Source organism: Maylandia zebra, linkage group LG3, assembly GCF_041146795.1.
Source record: "Maylandia zebra isolate NMK-2024a linkage group LG3, Mzebra_GT3a, whole genome shotgun sequence".
NCBI classification, from domain to species: Eukaryota; Metazoa; Chordata; class Actinopteri; order Cichliformes; family Cichlidae; genus Maylandia; species Maylandia zebra.
This window is the reverse complement of record NC_135169.1, coordinates 99,606-116,634: the sequence shown is the minus strand read 5'-3', so window position 1 is coordinate 116,634 and position 17,029 is coordinate 99,606. Positions and strand designations below refer to the sequence as shown.

The 17,029-nt window shown below is 39.6% G+C and overlaps 1 protein-coding gene across 2 annotated transcripts in view; it reads right to left on the bottom strand.

Moving 5' to 3' along the window:
- The window catches only part of LOC101479240 (matrix remodeling-associated protein 8), a 359,831-nt gene extending 346,751 nt beyond the window's left edge, over positions 1-13,080 (bottom strand). For both annotated transcript variants that reach the window (XR_013094741.1, XM_076878201.1), the window contains exon 1: positions 12,846-13,080. The gene's annotated coding sequence lies outside the window, so the exon portion shown is untranslated. The remainder of the gene's footprint in view (positions 1-12,845) is intronic.
- Between the last annotated feature and the right edge of the window lie 3,949 nt (positions 13,081-17,029).

Below are 17,029 nucleotides of genomic sequence, written 5' to 3'. Positions count from 1 at the left end.
ATTCAATGCAGAGAGGTCTATTAACACATAGTGAGTGAGAAAGGTGAATGAAGAAGAAATACTCAGTGCATCATGGGAATCCCCGGCAGCCTACATCTATTGCAGGATAACTAAGGGAGGATTCAGGGTCACCTGATCCAGCCCTAACTATATGCTTTATCCAAAAATAAAGTTTTAAGCCTAATCTTAAAAGTAGAGATAGTGTCTGTTTCCCGAATCCAAACTGGAAGCTGGTTCCACAGAAGAGGGGCCTGAAAACTGAAGGCTCTGCCTCCCATTCTACTTTTAGAAGTGTAGCAGAGATTAATTTGAAGTTAACATGATTATGCTCAGATTCATTAACTCAGTTCTTTATATCGTTTAGTATTAACAAATTGTATACTGTCAGTTTAGAGAATGGGCAACTCATGAAACATCTGCTTACATCTAGTTTAATTCAGTTATGTGTATCCACAAAGAGCAGTAAACCACAGAGCATCTGATAACAGCCTGTTGTGATTGTTTTTCCTAGGCTGAACCACAACCGCTAATTTTAGGGTTCCCCTACCTGTTGAATCCCACTTCAACCTCTTCCCTACTCATTTTCCTGTTTAGAGGCAAAGTCACCCTCTAAAGTGTAGGCAACAGAGAGCCAATTGTTTTATTTCCCTTCTTTTTCTCTGCTCGTATACAACTGTATTTATCAGAATTAAAATTTAAAGTAAATCTTTGTATTCCCATTTAATAATATTATTTTATTATCAGTTAGCTTTGCACTGCAAAAACAACCTTCAAAGAGCTAGTTTTCACTTTCTTGGTTTAAGGAACATTTCAGAGTCTGTACTTTTTCACTTTTACCTGAGTAAAGAAGTAGAATCAACTTTTACTGGAGTATTTTTTAACTCTAGTATCTGTACTTCTACTTAAGTTAAGTACAGAATGTCTGTACTTTTGCCACCTGGCTTTGGTTAACAGCTGATCTCTACCATTTCTACCATATCTCAGACTCATGAGAGCTGAATTCTACTCCACCCAGCCTCGTGCCACCTTCACAGAGATGGACATACAGAATTACAAAGAAAATATTTTAGTGGGAAATTTATATACACCAGGCCGATAATGTTGATAATGTCTTTATCCTGTAGTAAAACACTGTTTTCTAACAGCTGAGCCTCACCTGCAGAGACAAACACGAAGATGCCGACAAAGATCAAACAGCAGAGTGACGCAGATGTTCCAGCAGCCATTTCCGTGTTCTCAGGTTCTAATGATGTTAGTTTGTTCTAAATGTCTGAGGATGTCGGTACTTTCAGTGTATATCAGAACCAGAGTTTAAAGTCTCAATACGTTAGGTAATTAGTTAACAATTAATTTTTAAGAAAGCTGAAAGTCTCCGACTGTGACAACTACCGCATCGCTTGATACTTCCGTTTAACGGTATGTTGCATTCTGCTCGAATGGGAAATAAGAAACCCAGAGTTCAGCTGGACCGCTTCATCAAGATCTCACTCTCGCAAAGTTGGAGAAGCCATACCAAGCCAAACTTTAGTGCACATGAACAGTAATAATACTGGAAACTGTAACATATGTACTACAACTGTTCCGCACTTGTTACTCAATGAATAACCCATACTCCTATTATTAGCCAGCCTCGATCTTTAAATGCACTTCAGTTACTTTTTATCCTCTAGTAAAACACTCGCTCTGATGCTAGCGATGGTTCTGTTTTGTTCCCTCGCTGGGGAACCAAAAAAGAAACAAACTGTTTTTACTGCCTGACTACCACAGTTTCCAAGGTAACCGGAACGCAGCATCAAGGCGGTAACCAGTCGATGTTCTAAATGGTTCTACTTCATGCCGCTCTGTGACGTCACCACATTGACTTTCTGCAGCCAATAAGCAAAAACCCGGCTATGACCCTGATAGTGACGTTTTTATCTGACCAATCAGGAGTAGCTCGCAACATTTTAAACTTCTACGTACTTCCGGAATTAACGTTCTCCTCGTCTCTCACACTGATGATCATGAAATGTAAACTAACAACGGTAAGCTGATGAAATGCACAAATAGATAGCTGAATGTTGAGATGGCAGTTGTTTGTGTATGATTTGTTGAAACAATAGATCATATCTGACATTACCTCATTGTAGAACTAGCACAAATGAGGGAAGTCAGCTTTTATAGGTACGCCCAATACATCTAGTCAGCTGTACTTGTCTTTCTTAAAGTGAAATGCTGTGCAGTGAATCTTGAATCAACACTCATCTATTATATTTTGCTGGGAAATTGGGATGGACATTTATAAGGCGGAAACTGAGTTTGTGTGATTAGTTTTTACTCTTCAGTGCAGCCTGAACTGTCAGAGCATCCACTGCTCTATCTGTTGTCTTCTACCAAAACAAATTCAGGGTTGCAGGTCCGCTTAAGCCTATCCCAGTGTGTTGCTAGCTAAAGGTCCAGCTGCTGTATTTCACAGGGAGAGAAAAGAGTGTGAGATTTTTCCATCTGTGATGAAGTTGGTTGAAAGAAAAGACAGGGCAGGAGTGGAAGAGAGATTAGATGTAAAGGTAAGGACTGCTCACATGTCAGTCCTGTTTCTAAATCAGATATTGGTTCTGCACATGTGACGCTATGTTTCTTTTCATATTATGACATGCTATGCAAAAGGTAGACAGTGTTATTGAAAGGTTACATTAAAGCAATGCAACCTTAGTACAAGATTAAAAAAATATGATGGATTTAAAGTAAAGCGCTGTGTGTGACTGGGGCGCAGTGACTCTGCTGCTCATGGCCAGTTAGGTTACATCAAATGTAGCAAGATGAATTTAAAGCTAAGATAATGATGCTGAGATTCATTCACTGAATTCCACCTCCATACATACTGTATACAGTCTAGAATAAAGACAGCATAAACAGTGTACTGTCAGTGTAGGAAATGGAAATCAGCCAGGGTGGGTTGTGAAACATCTGCTGACATCTGGTTGAATTCAGTTGTGTACATCCACAGAGAACAGCAGGTCATCTGATCACAGCCTGTACACCAAGAAAATCTACTGAAGCTCATATTAGAAATTATTGTGAGTGAGAGTATTTTCCCCCCATGCTGAGCCACTGTACAGATCTCAGGTTTCCCCATGACCGAAACCCAGTGTAACCCCTGATTGTGCTCATTTTACTGTTTAGGTGTGGAGACAAAGTCACCTTCTACAGTGTAGGCAACAGAAAATAATTATTTTATTCTCTTTCACCCCTTTCACTTTATTTAGAATTGGAATTCAAAATGTAATAAGATAAGATAAACCTTTATTAGTCCCACACATGGGAAATGTTTGATAAATAATATTTTATTCTCATGTACTAATGTTGTTTTATTATTACATTAATGTAACACAAGGTTCAGTTACCTTTGTACAAAAATGGTTAGATTTGGCCTTTAAGGACATACTTTTTACTGTGAGTACATTTCAGAGCCTGTACTTTTTCACTTTTACTTGAGTAAAAAGGTTGCTTCAGTACTTCAGCTTTTATTGGATTTTTTTAAACACAGGTATATGTACTTTTGCCACCTCTGGCTTTGACCAAAATGCACATGCACTGGTTCAGTGTGGAGAAGAAAGCTCAGTTTTCTGCAAGTCACTGAAGAACACTGATGTTTTCTTGCTGTGATTGTTTACTGTTGTTATTATTATATGTGGAAAATGATGAAGGACAAATAACTCTACTATGACTCTGTGTGCACAAACTTTTGACTGATACTGTCTTCACTAGTTATTGGATTTTGACAGTTTATATGTCAGTTACATTACATATTTACAAATTATATGTTCTGTTATATCTTACAGTTTTTCTTCAAACTTTGCTTAATACTGATTGGAAAACCTCTTCCTTTTTGTTTTTGCAGATATTTTTATGGAAACAGGAAGTGTGGTGCTGCGCCAGACCATCACGTTCCATACCACTGTCATGGTTCTTGGTCTGTGATCCAGTGTTTATGAGGACGTTCAAGTTTTGTTCACATAAATGAATTGAGTTCCTGCAGCTTCCACAAACAACAACATGTGCTGATAATAAGTGAACATAATGTGTGAGAGAAAGCAGCCTCTCATTATAAGACACTGTGAGTCTCTGCATGCTGCCTTTATGGAGCTACAGCTGTTTGTATACAGTGAACAAAAAGCTTTGTAGCTGCATACTGACTCCTGACACTATAACACAACACACTGACACACACATTACACATCTTTGTCAAATAGTTGATTAGAGCTAAAGCAGGGCGATATGACCAAAAATATTTATCACGATCTACATTTGAAAATTTGCGATAACGATATAATTGACACTAGACAAAATACTTTACAACTCCACAATTGTATTAGTGCAAAATAAACCCCCATCAATGTATTTTCACTTAAACAAGCAGCTGTTTTTTTATCTGCATTAAAGTTATATAAAAATTTAACAGTGCAAATGCAAATTCCTCGCTGACAGTTTAACCAAAAGCCATTTCCAGTGGAAATTGACCGACATATCCTCAGCATAACCATGTATAATATCCACAAAACTTAAAAAGAGGTTATACACACACAATACGGTAACATTATGTTGAAGCACAGTACGTATCACTCCGCGAGGCTCCGCCTACGATAGCCGTAATGCTCTAACAATCCATCAAGCGGTGCGGCTTCGCAGCTTAGCAAAGTCGTACTAAAACATTTTTGACAGATTTTTGAGCGCCGTGTACCACACAAAATCGCTTCGAGGTCAGTAAACACAACCAGAATTCAAACATAAGGCACACGGGATTATAAGGGGCACTGTCGATTTTCAGAAAAGATTTTAAGTGTGCCGTATTTTCTGAAAAATACGGTAATAACAACGGCCCGCTAGCATGCGCTACCAAAAATAGTGCTTTGGTGTGTATCTGAAGGACGAAAGCCAAACTAGTTCCACATCACTGAAGTTGTAGCATTTTTACAAACCAATTCTGGTTCATCTGTTTCATTCAACCATTCGCTTTCGCCCTTCTCATTCTCTGTTGCCGCCATGCTTTTTCCGCCATGTGTGTATGAAAACAAAGGCAACTGCGCATGCGCATTTTACCCATATTCTATCGCAATATTTTATTTTCTTATCGTTGCCCAACCTTATACCGGTATTACCGTGAATGGTATGATATGCCCAGCCCTAATTAGAGCCCTCCCAGGCTCATGGTGTCATCACACAAGTTTTGGGGTTATTATTACAAGTTGCGTTTAACATCGCTCTTTAACCCATTATTGAAAAACCTGCTGTAAGTTGTGGGATCTGAAGATGCTGCCGGGGATGCCAGTAACTGAGTCAATCTTAAACCAACCGATACTTTCCTCTGTTACAAACAGGATGAAAAGTAGCACATTTAAAACATGTTTGACTTTATAACAACTAAATCTAACCTGCACAATTAGAACCAGCAAAGTCCAGTAAAATGGTAGATATATTTCAGCAGCCATCACAGGTAACAGGAAATCAAGTTTGATAAAAACACTTCCGCAATAGCTGTTGTGATGCGTATTGACCTTCTTTTTTTCTTCGTCATCTACGTTGTCTTTGTCTTGTACATTGCTGCCTACTGGACGGGAGTGTGATCGGAGAACATAAACAGCAGGGTGTAAGATGTCACTTGGTGTTCGCTCGCTCTGTGGTAGAGTATCACTTCCTGTTCCTGCTCAAACACAGTGGTGTTTCTGAGTAGCTTATTTGCTTAGCGATTTAATTAACAACTTTTAAATACATTCTTCTTTCATAGTATAATCTTCACGTGCTTCCTCCGAAGCACACTTTCTGTGTACTCACTACCTAATTTAGCAAATTATTAAATATTAGGTCTCTCTCCTCCAAGTCTCTGTTAGTACATGACTTAATAATTGATCAACAAATTGATTTACTCTGCCTTACAGAAACCTGGTTGCAGCAGGATGATTATGTTAGTTTAAATGAATCAACACCCCCGAGCCATTCTAACTACCAGAAACCTCGAAGCACAGGCCGAGGGGGCGGTGTGGCAGCAATTTTTCACACCGGCCTATTAATTAATGAAAGACCAAGACAGACTTTTAATTCATTTGAAAGCCTGATGCTTAACATTGTCCACCCCAGCTGTGAAACTCAGAAACCAGTCTTACTTGTTATCATCTATCGTCCACCTGGGCCTTACACAGAGTTTCTGTCTGATTTCTCAGACTTTATATCTAATTTAGTTCTGAGCTCAGATAAAATAATTATTGTGGGTGATTTTAACATCCATGTAGATGCTAAAAATGACAGCCTCAACATGGCATTTAATCTGTTATTAGACTCAATTGGTTTCTCTCAAAATGTAAAAGAACCCACCCACCACTTTAATCACACTCTAGATCTTGTTTTAACATATGGCATCAAACCTGAACATTTAACAGTGTTTCCTGAAAACCCTCTCCTGTCTGATCATTTCCTGATAACATTTACTTTTACAATAATTGATTACACAGCGGTGAAGAGTAGACTTTATCAAAGTAGATGTCTTTCTGAAAGCACTGTAACTAAGTTTAAGAATATAATCCACCCACTGTTATCATCTCCAATGCCCTGTACCAACACAGAGCAAAGCAGCTATCTGAACGCTACCCCAACAGAGGTCGATTATCTTGTTAATAATTTCACCTCCTCACTACGTACGACTCTGGATACTGTAGCTCCTGTGAAAACTAAGGCCTCAAATCAGAAGTACCTGACTCCGTGGTATAATTCTGAAACACGTACCCTAAAGCAGATGACTCGTAATCTGGAGAGGAAATGGCGTGTTACAAATTTAGAGGATCATCATTTAGTCTGGAGAAATAGTTTGCTGCTTTATAAGAAAGCCCTCCGCAAAGCCAGAACATCTTACTATTCATCACTGATTGAAGAAAATAAGAACAACCCTAGGTTTCTCTTCAGCACTGTAGCCAGGCTGACAAAAAGTCAGAGCTCTTTTGAGCCAACCATCCCTTTAACGTTAACTAGTAATGACTTCATGAACTTCTTCACAAATAAAATTTTTATCATTAGAGAAAAAATTACCAATAATCATCCCACAGATGTAATATTATCTACAGCTACTCTTAGTACCATTGATATTAAGTTAGACTCTTTTTCTCCAATTGATCTTTCTGAGTTAACTTCAATAATTACTTCCTCCAAACCATCAACGTGTCTTTTAGACCCCATTCCTACAAAACTGCTCAAAGAAGTCCTGCCATTAATTAATTCTTCGATCTTAAATATGATCAACCTATCTCTAATAATCGGCTATGTACCACAGGCCTTCAAGCTGGCTGTAGTTAAACCTTTACTCAAAAAGCCATCTCTAGACCCAGCAGTCTTAGCTAATTATAGGCCAATCTCCAACCTTCCTTTCATATCAAAAATCCTTGAAAGAGTAGTTGTCAAACAGCTAACAGATCATCTGCAGAGGAATGGTTTATTTGAAGAGTTTCAGTCAGGTTTCAGAGCTCAGCACAGCACAGAAACAGCTTTAGTGAAGGTTACAAATGATCTTCTTATGGCCTCTGACAGTGGACTCATCTCTGTGCTTGTCCTGCTAGACCTCAGTGCAGCGTTCGATACTGTTGATCATAATATCCTATTAGAGCGATTAGAACATGCTGTAGGTATTACAAGTACTGCGCTGCAGTGGTTTGTATCATATCTATCTAATAGACTCCAATTCGTGCATGTAAATGGAGAGTCCTCTTCACACACTGAGGTTAATTATGGAGTTCCACAGGGTTCAGTGCTAGGACCAATTCTGTTTACATTATACATGCTTCCCTTAGGCAGTATCATTAGAAGACATAGCATACATTTTCACTGCTATGCAGATGACACCCAGCTCTATCTGTCCATGAAGCCAGATAACACACACCAATTAGTTAAACTGCAGGAATGTCTTAAAGACATAAAGACCTGGATGGCCGCTAACTTTCTGCTTCTTAATTCAGATAAAACTGAGGTTATTGTACTCGGCCCTGAAAATCTTAGAAATATGGTATCTAATCAGATTCTTACTCTGGATGGCATTACCTTGGCCTCCAGTAACGCGGTGAGGAACCTTGGAGTCATTTTTGACCAGGACATGTCCTTCAACGCACATATTAAACAAATATGTAAGACTGCTTTCTTCCATTTGCGCAACATCTCTAAAATTAGAAATATCCTGTCTCAGAGTGACGCTGAAAAACTAGTTCATGCATTTATTACTTCCAGGCTGGACTACTGTAATTCATTATTATCAGGATGTCCAAAAAACTCACTGAAAAGCCTTCAGCTAATCCAAAATGCTGCAGCAAGAGTCCTGACAGGGACTAGAAAGAGAGAGCATATTTCTCCTGTTTTGGCTTCCCTTCATTGGCTTCCTGTTAAATCCAGAATTGAATTCAAAATCCTGCTCCTCACATACAAGGTCTTAAATAATCAGGCCCCATCTTATCTTAATGACCTTGTAGTACCATATCACCCTATTAGAGCGCTCCGCTCTCGCTCTGCAGGCCTACTTGTTGTTCCTAGAGTATTTAAAAGTAGAATGGGAGGGAGAGCCTTCAGTTTTCAGGCCCCTCTTCTGTGGAACCAGCTTCCAGTTTGGATTCGGGAGACAGACACTATCTCTACTTTTAAGATTAGGCTTAAAACTTTCCTTTTTTCTAAAGCATATAGTTAGGGCTGGACCAGGTGACCCTGAATCCTCCCTTTGTTATGCTGCAATAGATGTAGGCTGCCGGGGGATTCCCATGATGCATTGAGTTTTTCCTTTCCAGTCACCTTTCTCACTCACTATGTATTAATAGACCTCTCTGCATTGAATCATATCTGTTATTAACCTCTGTCTCTCTTCCACAGCATGTCTTTATCCTGTCTTCCTTCTCTCACCCCAACCGGTCGCAGCAGATGGCCGCCCCTCCCTGAGCCTGGTTCTGCCGGAGGTTTCTTCCTGTTAAAAGGGAGTTTTTCCTTCCCACTGTCGCCAAAGTGCTTGCTCATAGGGGGTCATATGATTGTTGGGTTTTTCTCTGTATCTATGAAGCGCCTTGAGGCGACTTTTGTTGTGATTTGGCGCTATATAAATAAAATTGAATTGAATTGAATTGAAGATGCTAGCAGGATGGCATACGTGGAACACCATAACCAAGTGGCCGGTGTCATGCCAAGGTAAGCATCCCCGACAGAATCTGTTTCCCCTGAGTCAGGAGCAGGATCTGGCCAATAAGAGCGGACCCAGTTGACTCCACCTCCTTTCCAACAACTAGACACGGAAGTAGTGATGTTTCACATTAGTGAAAGTATTGTTCCATTACCGTTCAGTTTACGGGTTACAATAGCAAATGATTTATTTATTATTCTAACGTGTTATTGGATGGGATTATTTTAATGAACCAAGGACATTTTGTCTGATATTATTTGTATCCCACTGTAACTTTACTGTATAAAGAATTAACATCTCCAAAATTTCAGGAGTAGTTATTCATTATAAGAAGTATTTGTAAACTAATAATTAAGAATATGGGATACTTTGTCCGTGATTTGGAAAGCCCAGTGCGTGCTTGCGACACAAGGGAAACATATTCTGTCGGGGAAACTTAACTTGGCACAACTCCCACATAAACAAACATCTGTCCTAAGTATGGCCTGAAAATCCCGAGGTCAAATTGGGACATACCCCGTGGTTGAGAATCCTGGGGAATTTCCAGATAAAGACAGACAAACTGGTGATAGCTAACCACCTGGACATAGTGGTGGTTGACAAACAGAGGAAGACAGTCGTAGTGGTAGATGTAGCTAATATGAGTGAGGGCAACATCAGGAAGAGGGAACGCAAGAAGCTCGAGACATACCACGGGCCCAGAGAAGAGCTTTATAAGATGTGGAGGGTGAAGGTCCCAGTGGTGATCGGTGTGCTCAGAGGAGTAACTCCTATACTGCAGAGTGAGTGATTCCAGAGGATCCCAGGAGCAACATCGGAGATCTCTGTCCACAAGAGCGCAGTTCTAAGAACACTTAAGATACCACTCAGTCAGTGTGTTCAAGTCTGTAGTGATGGGAAGTTCGGCTCTTTTCAGAGAGCTGGTTCTTTTGGCTCCCAAATGGCTCTTAATTTATTATCTTCTGTAGCCTCATATTTTAGCTTTACTTGGCAAATATGAATGCTTTGCGAGTTGATAACCACTTTTGCATTCAGTTTTTTTTATGAGAAGCCTTATAATTGCCTAATTTGTTTTGTTACAAAAGCAGGCATTCTTACTTAAGTTTACTATTTTAATCAAACTTTTACTTTTAATTTAACACAAAAACAAAACACTGTAAACAAATCAATAAAGCAGAAACAGAACCAAACTCAGCAGCCAAACAGTATGTCCTCAATGCAGATTGACACTCAGAAAAATCAAATTCCTGCTTCGTTTATGGGTATCAGTCATATTTATGTGTTTTGTGACGCATTTGCACTCTCCTCACCGCTGTTTGCCGTCTCACTCACGGGCTGAGGGGTATTGATGTGCACAGTGATCCTGAAATATTAATACTTCCATTACCAAAGTTTGCAGTATCAGTTCCCATATAAAAAAATATCAATATCTAATTTAGGTAAACTCTGAGTAAGATCGGCAATTAGAGGGATAGTCGGTAATACCCTGTTAACAGGAACTACAATCACCTTCCGCCTCTCCTTCATGTGCGTGCTACGGCTCCACAAGAGTGTGAGCCAATGAAGCACAAAACATCAGACCACAAAACACACAATCTTGACTTTGTTCACAGATCATAACTGTATTTGCGTTCAGCATAGAAATTATGCTGTGTGTGGTGTATGTGGGACGACAGTTAAACATCAAACCTTGTTAAGAAAAAGTGGGGAGTCGGCTCTTCTGATTCACTACAAACCATCGGCTCTTAGAGACGATGGTTTTGCTCATGACACATCACTACAAGTCTGACTCTGTCCTGCAGCCTAACAAAGGTGGAACAAATATCACTTTAGTTTGTGGACTGATTAAAGTGAAATTTATTACTGACTGAAGGTTATTGTCAGTAACTCCTGCAAATGCAACAGTTTATAATCTACACACTCATCTTGAAGAAGAACAGGCACTCATTCATTACCGAGCTCTTTGCAGTTTAAGAAATTTTAAAGTGTTTGTGTTAATTTTATATTTTTTCCTGATCTGTAAGATGCTTCGCTCTGTTTGATCTGTGACACATTTGCTCCTGGTCAGTGCTCTGTGTTTGTCTCATTTAGTGAGTCACAAATACACAAGCATCACAGTAGAGATCACAAGTTTTACTGATGTTTATGTCACCACTCCTATCCTGGACTGTGAACTCTGGTTGGCTGCAGGTGCTCTGACATTCAAGTCCAAAATCCAAGTTGAGGGAGTGTTTCCTTTAAGTTCAAAGTGGGAACTTATATTTACGTATACGTATTTGGGAATGCAGCACAACCAGGATGCTCATATAGTGGTAGATGTAATGTTTCAGTCATTTGTTATCAGCAGTGTTGGGACTAACGCATTATTAAGTAACGCGTTACAGTAACTACGTTATTATTGTGGTAACGAGCACGGTAACTAGTTATTATGCCAAAATCAGGAACGCGTTAGTCGTTACTGGGATTTAGATAGGGTCGTTACTCGTTACTTCGTGTGGTGGCTATCGCGGAGCTTCCACAGATTCAGTAACATTAGCAAGTGGTGGGTGGTGGGTAGCTATTGGTGGGTGGCACAGTGCACTTGTGGCAAGTAAACAAGCTAGAAGACTGGCAAAGTTATGGAAGCAACACATTAACAAGAGAATTCTGAGTAAAACCAAAGTTACTTTCCCTAGTAACTAGTTACTTTGAAAGTAACGAGTAACTTGAAGTAACTGAGTTACTTTTGAGAGAAGTAACTAGTAATGTAACTAAGTTACTATTTTAAAGTAACTTACCCAACACTGGTTATCAGTGATGATAGTTGTTACTTTATAATACACTTTATTACAAATTATATATTCAGACACTGAAATGTGTGAAACAAATAATTTTACTGAAACTTAAAATAAGTCGAACAATTTCACCATTATTGAGTCTGTGTGCTTTTATTATCAGGTGATAAACAAGGTTTATTAGATTAATATTTTATATTATGTTATACTGCGTCAGTCAGACTATAAGACGATGAAGTCTTATATCTTGATGTGAGCTTTCTACTCAGGGTTTTTTCTTCCAGTCCAGAGTAGAAATGTTTTAGTTAATAAACTGGCTGTTGTTTTTTTCTCACAATTTTAATTATAAACTAGATATATTTCTACTAATGAAATTAGTTTGCTAACAGTAACAGGGGTGAGTCAGTGAATGAGTCAGTTGGGCTTGTGAATCATGATTCACAAGTCAGTAAAGTTATTCTCGACAAGACAAAAACTGAACCAACTCTAATAAACTAAACTAAAACACAGAAACTCACTCTTAAAGAGACCATAAACACAAAACAAGAATCATAATCTCACTGGAGGATTATCAGAAACATGTTCATCATGAGAAAAGAGGTGAAAACACAAAGGTCAAAATGTCGTCACTGTATAAAAATGTATATTGTACCATGGAGGAGGCAGCATTTAGCTGTAGCCTCCATAAAACCACAGCTGATCTGAAGAACTTTGTCCACCTTTGATTGTCTTTAAGTTGTGTTGGAGCAAGTGTCTTGCCCAAGGACACAACGACCGAGACTGTCCGAGCCGGGGCTCGAACCGGCAATTTTCCCATTTAAAGGCGAACTCCCAACTCTTGAGCCACGATCGCCCCAGATCTAAGATTACTTAGAAACAAAAGTGTTTTTAAGACTTACTGTTTTGCAGGGATCACTTGAAGGGTCCTCTGATCATCAGGATTGAACGTTTATCCATTGAAAGATTAAAAAAAAAGGTGTGAGGTCTGTTTTTTCAGTGGTAAAAAGAAACCTGCTGTTTAATTACACTCAAAAGGTTTTACAAAAGTCAATTGTTCATTAATCTAAAGATAAAATAAAAAAGTTAAATCTCTGTGGGTAAAGCTACCTCTGTACCAAGCAGCCACAGACCTGTATTAACCTGTATCAGCCTGTTTTACACAACACACCCTGCACCTGTGTGACATCAGTGCCATTGCAACACCTTAGCAACCACATTGCTAAGGTGTGGTTGCTGTTTGTTCCATATATGGAACTAATGCACACCTGCAGGGGCAAAGTAACAAAGTAACAGCCTATGGATCCAGATAAACTTGGTATTATGATTGAAAATAAAATTTAATTCTACTTCCTATACAACATGCTGAGAGCAGAGATTTAAAATATATGTTACATTCAAGAAGTAAAAAAACAGATGTCATGAATCAAAGCAGTTATGAACAAAAGCTCAAACAACAAAAATAAAAAACAGTAGCACTTTCTATTACAGCTCTGTAATAAAGTGGCAATAGTACCAAGGTTGAAATAGAACGTAATGATGCTAATAATAGGTTATTACTAGTCAATTACTGTAATAACCAGTTAGTATTCATGTAATATCATTGTAGCAATAGTGGTTACAGTTGAGTAATAGTGCACTGAAATTTATGTAACTGCATAATAAGGGCCCAAAAACCTTCTTTAGCTCGATGGCTCTCTTCATTGTAGGAGTCCGTAATCCGGTTCAGGGGATAACACCACAACACTCACCAACCACTTTGCAGCCACAGTAATGAAGGTGCAGAGCATGGTCCAGATCATGGATCAGACTCAATGCCCCAAGCCTATTGCTACTGAAGTTCTGCTGCAGTTGGGAGTTGAAAATCCCACAGACTAGGACCTCTGCCAGGTATTCTCAGCTCACCCTCACCATATGTTTAGGAATACAAGGTCTGTCTGGCATCCTCCCTGCCATCTGAATACCACTTGAGTTTAGAGCTGGCAAACTGTTTCTCCCAGTCACATATTTTACATTAACACCATCCTCACACATGTTTATATATGGCCACTAGAGGGAGCTGTTGGACTTTAAATGCCTCACAATGGTATTTCAATTCAATTCAATTTTATTTATATAGCGCCAAATCACAACAAAAGTCGCCTCAAGGCGCTTCATAGATACAGAGAAAAACCCAACAATCATATGACCCCCTATGAGCAAGCACTTTGGCGACAGTGGGAAGGAAAAACTCCCTTTTAACAGGAAGAAACCTCCGGCAGAACCAGGCTCAGGGAGGGGCGGGGCCATCTGCTGCGACCGGTTGGGGTGAGAGAAGGAAGACAGGATAAAGACATGCTGTGGAAGAGAGACAGAGGTTAATAACAGATATGATTCAATGCAGAGAGGTCTATTAATACATAGTGAGTGAGAAAGGTGACTGGAAAGGAAAAACTCAATGCATCATGGGAATCCCCCGGCAGCCTATGTCTATTGCAGCATAACAAAGGGAGGATTCAGGGTCACCTGATCCAGCCCTAACCATATGCTTTAGCAAAAAGGAAAGTTTTAAGCCTAACCTTAAAAGTAGAGATAGTGTCTGTCTCCCGAATCCAAACTGGAAGCTGGTTCCACAGAAGAGGGGCCTGAAAACTGAAGGCTCTCCCTCCCATTGTCCTCAGACACCGTGAAAACTGAAGAAACACAAAGTTTACAACATGAATGTTTTGAACTTATCAGTCTCTCATGTCAGTGTCCATGAACAGTCTTGTGCAAGCAGAACAGAAAAATGCACAATAATGGATATCACAAAAACGTCCTCTCATTACCAGTGTAGAACCCGTATGCAACATTATACAAACAATATACATGAAACTATACCGCGTGCGCCTCTTGGACCACATGCAGAATAACATTAACGTTGAGGCTGTAGATGCATCTGTAGCCATGTATCCATGCTAGCTCCACAATGCCATGGTTGTGCTCTCAACCAAACTCTGGTCATGTGACAATTGCAAACTTTACCTCATACAAACTTTACAGCACTTTACATATTTAACAAACCCATATTTTGTAATCACATATTTTAGACATGTTTTTAATTAATTAATGTTAAACTTTTATCATCTTATCTTATAAATAAATGAACTAAATTAAGCATGAATCTATCACAGAAACATGAAATAACCAACTTTATTTTAACTGTCTATTTTAACTATGATTTATGAAATCTGTAAATAATTTGAATAAATCTAGGAATTTACAGAACCAAACATTGTGACAAACTTGCAAGTCAATCCTAATACTTTAACCATCCCATACACATTTACAGAAGCTCAACTGGAACATTCTAGTTACTTTCTATTAGGACCACTAATTTGTGTATAGGGCGTTCAAGAGTGGATGGTTTATTGAGCCTTTCACCCTCATTTGATAGTTTTCTATTTCCTAGTTGTATTCTGGCTTTCCGAACCAGACCATCATCTTTGCAAACATCCAGTACTCTCTGTCTTCTGGACATTCAGCACCAGGTTGTTGTGGCTGCACCAGGACATCAGACGTTCAACCTCCATCCTGTAGGCAGACTCATCCCCGTCCGAGATGAGTCCAATAACGGTGGTGTCATCTGCAAACTTGATTAGCTTGACAGACTGGTGGGTGGAGGTGCAGCAGTTGGTGTACAGGGAGAAGAGCAGAGGGGAAAGAACACAGCCCTGAGGGGAGCCGGTGCTGATGGTCCGGGAGTCCGAGACATTCTTTCCCAGCCTCACATGCTGCTTCCTGTGCGTCAGGAAGTCAGTGATCCACCGGCAGATGGGATCAGGCACATTCATCTGGGAAAGCTTGCCTCGGAGATGGTCTGGAAGGATGGTGTTGAAGGCAGAGCTGAAGTCCACAAACAGGATCCTGGCGTAGGTTCCTGGGGAGTCCAGATGCTACAGTGTAGAGTTGAATGACTTTTAAAAAATAACTGGAAAAAAGCACTATGCTGCTAAAAGATGAAAAATAGATATTTGCAAAATTCTGCCTAAATATGTATTTTACCTGGTTAATGTGTGTGACGGGGCTGCAGGGGAGGCGGACACACCTTAGCGGCACCCGTAATCATGCTTTGCCGCCTTAACATCTGTGCTATTTATGCTGTTGTGTTAGTGTGTGTCGAGCTGTGAGCTTTAACACCAGCTGTATGCGTACAGCAACCGTGTGTGAAAAGTGGTCAATAAAGAGATGCTGAAAAGCCTGTTCATGCAAACATTGTCAGGTCTGCCGTGTAGTGATGGGTCGTTCGCGAACGAAATGGCTCTTAGATCCGCCTCTTTGACGTGAACGACGCGAGCCTTATCGCGAGCCGTCACGTGGGGTTTTTTTTTCTTTCTCTCAGCCTCTCTCTCGCACTTTTTTTCCGCTTCACTCCGCAGGCGAGCCTTGTGCTTTACGCTGGGCAGAGGGGGGAGGGGCGGTAGTTACACTCAGCACAGGAACAGAGCGGGAGAGAGATAGAGAGAGAAAGAGAGCCAGGGACAACAACATCACATTAGAAAGGTCTAGTAATCATCCACAACTATTTTCAGTTGCAGATGATAAAGGATTCAGAAAGTTTATTCATGCAGGTCCATATGACAGAGAATGTGCATGTTCTTTTAGTTTTCATATTTTAATTTATATTTAATTGTGTTGTGGTTTGCAGTGTTTTGTGTTGTTTTACTTTAAATTTGTAAAAGGAAAAAGCTGAAAATTTAAATAGTTAAAAGTTGAAATGTGAATAGTTGATTTTTGTATTATATGATTTATTTATTACATTTTATGTGGAGTGAATAAATAAAAGTATATTTACGGTGGCCCCTAGAGACAAAGCACATACAAACTTCAAATCACGTACAAACACGTAAAAACTCAGAAGCACATAAAAACTCAAAACACGTACAAAACACAACAGAAGTGCTCCAGGATGCTAGGGCGCAGTGTTGAGCTTTTGTTACCTAGTGGCTACACAAGCCAGCAAGTACCAACGACCGGATTTGGTGTGTGGTAATAACAGGTAAATGAACTTTGTTTTTAAATTGTTTGAATATATATGAGTGCCTGTGTATAAATACACAAACAATAC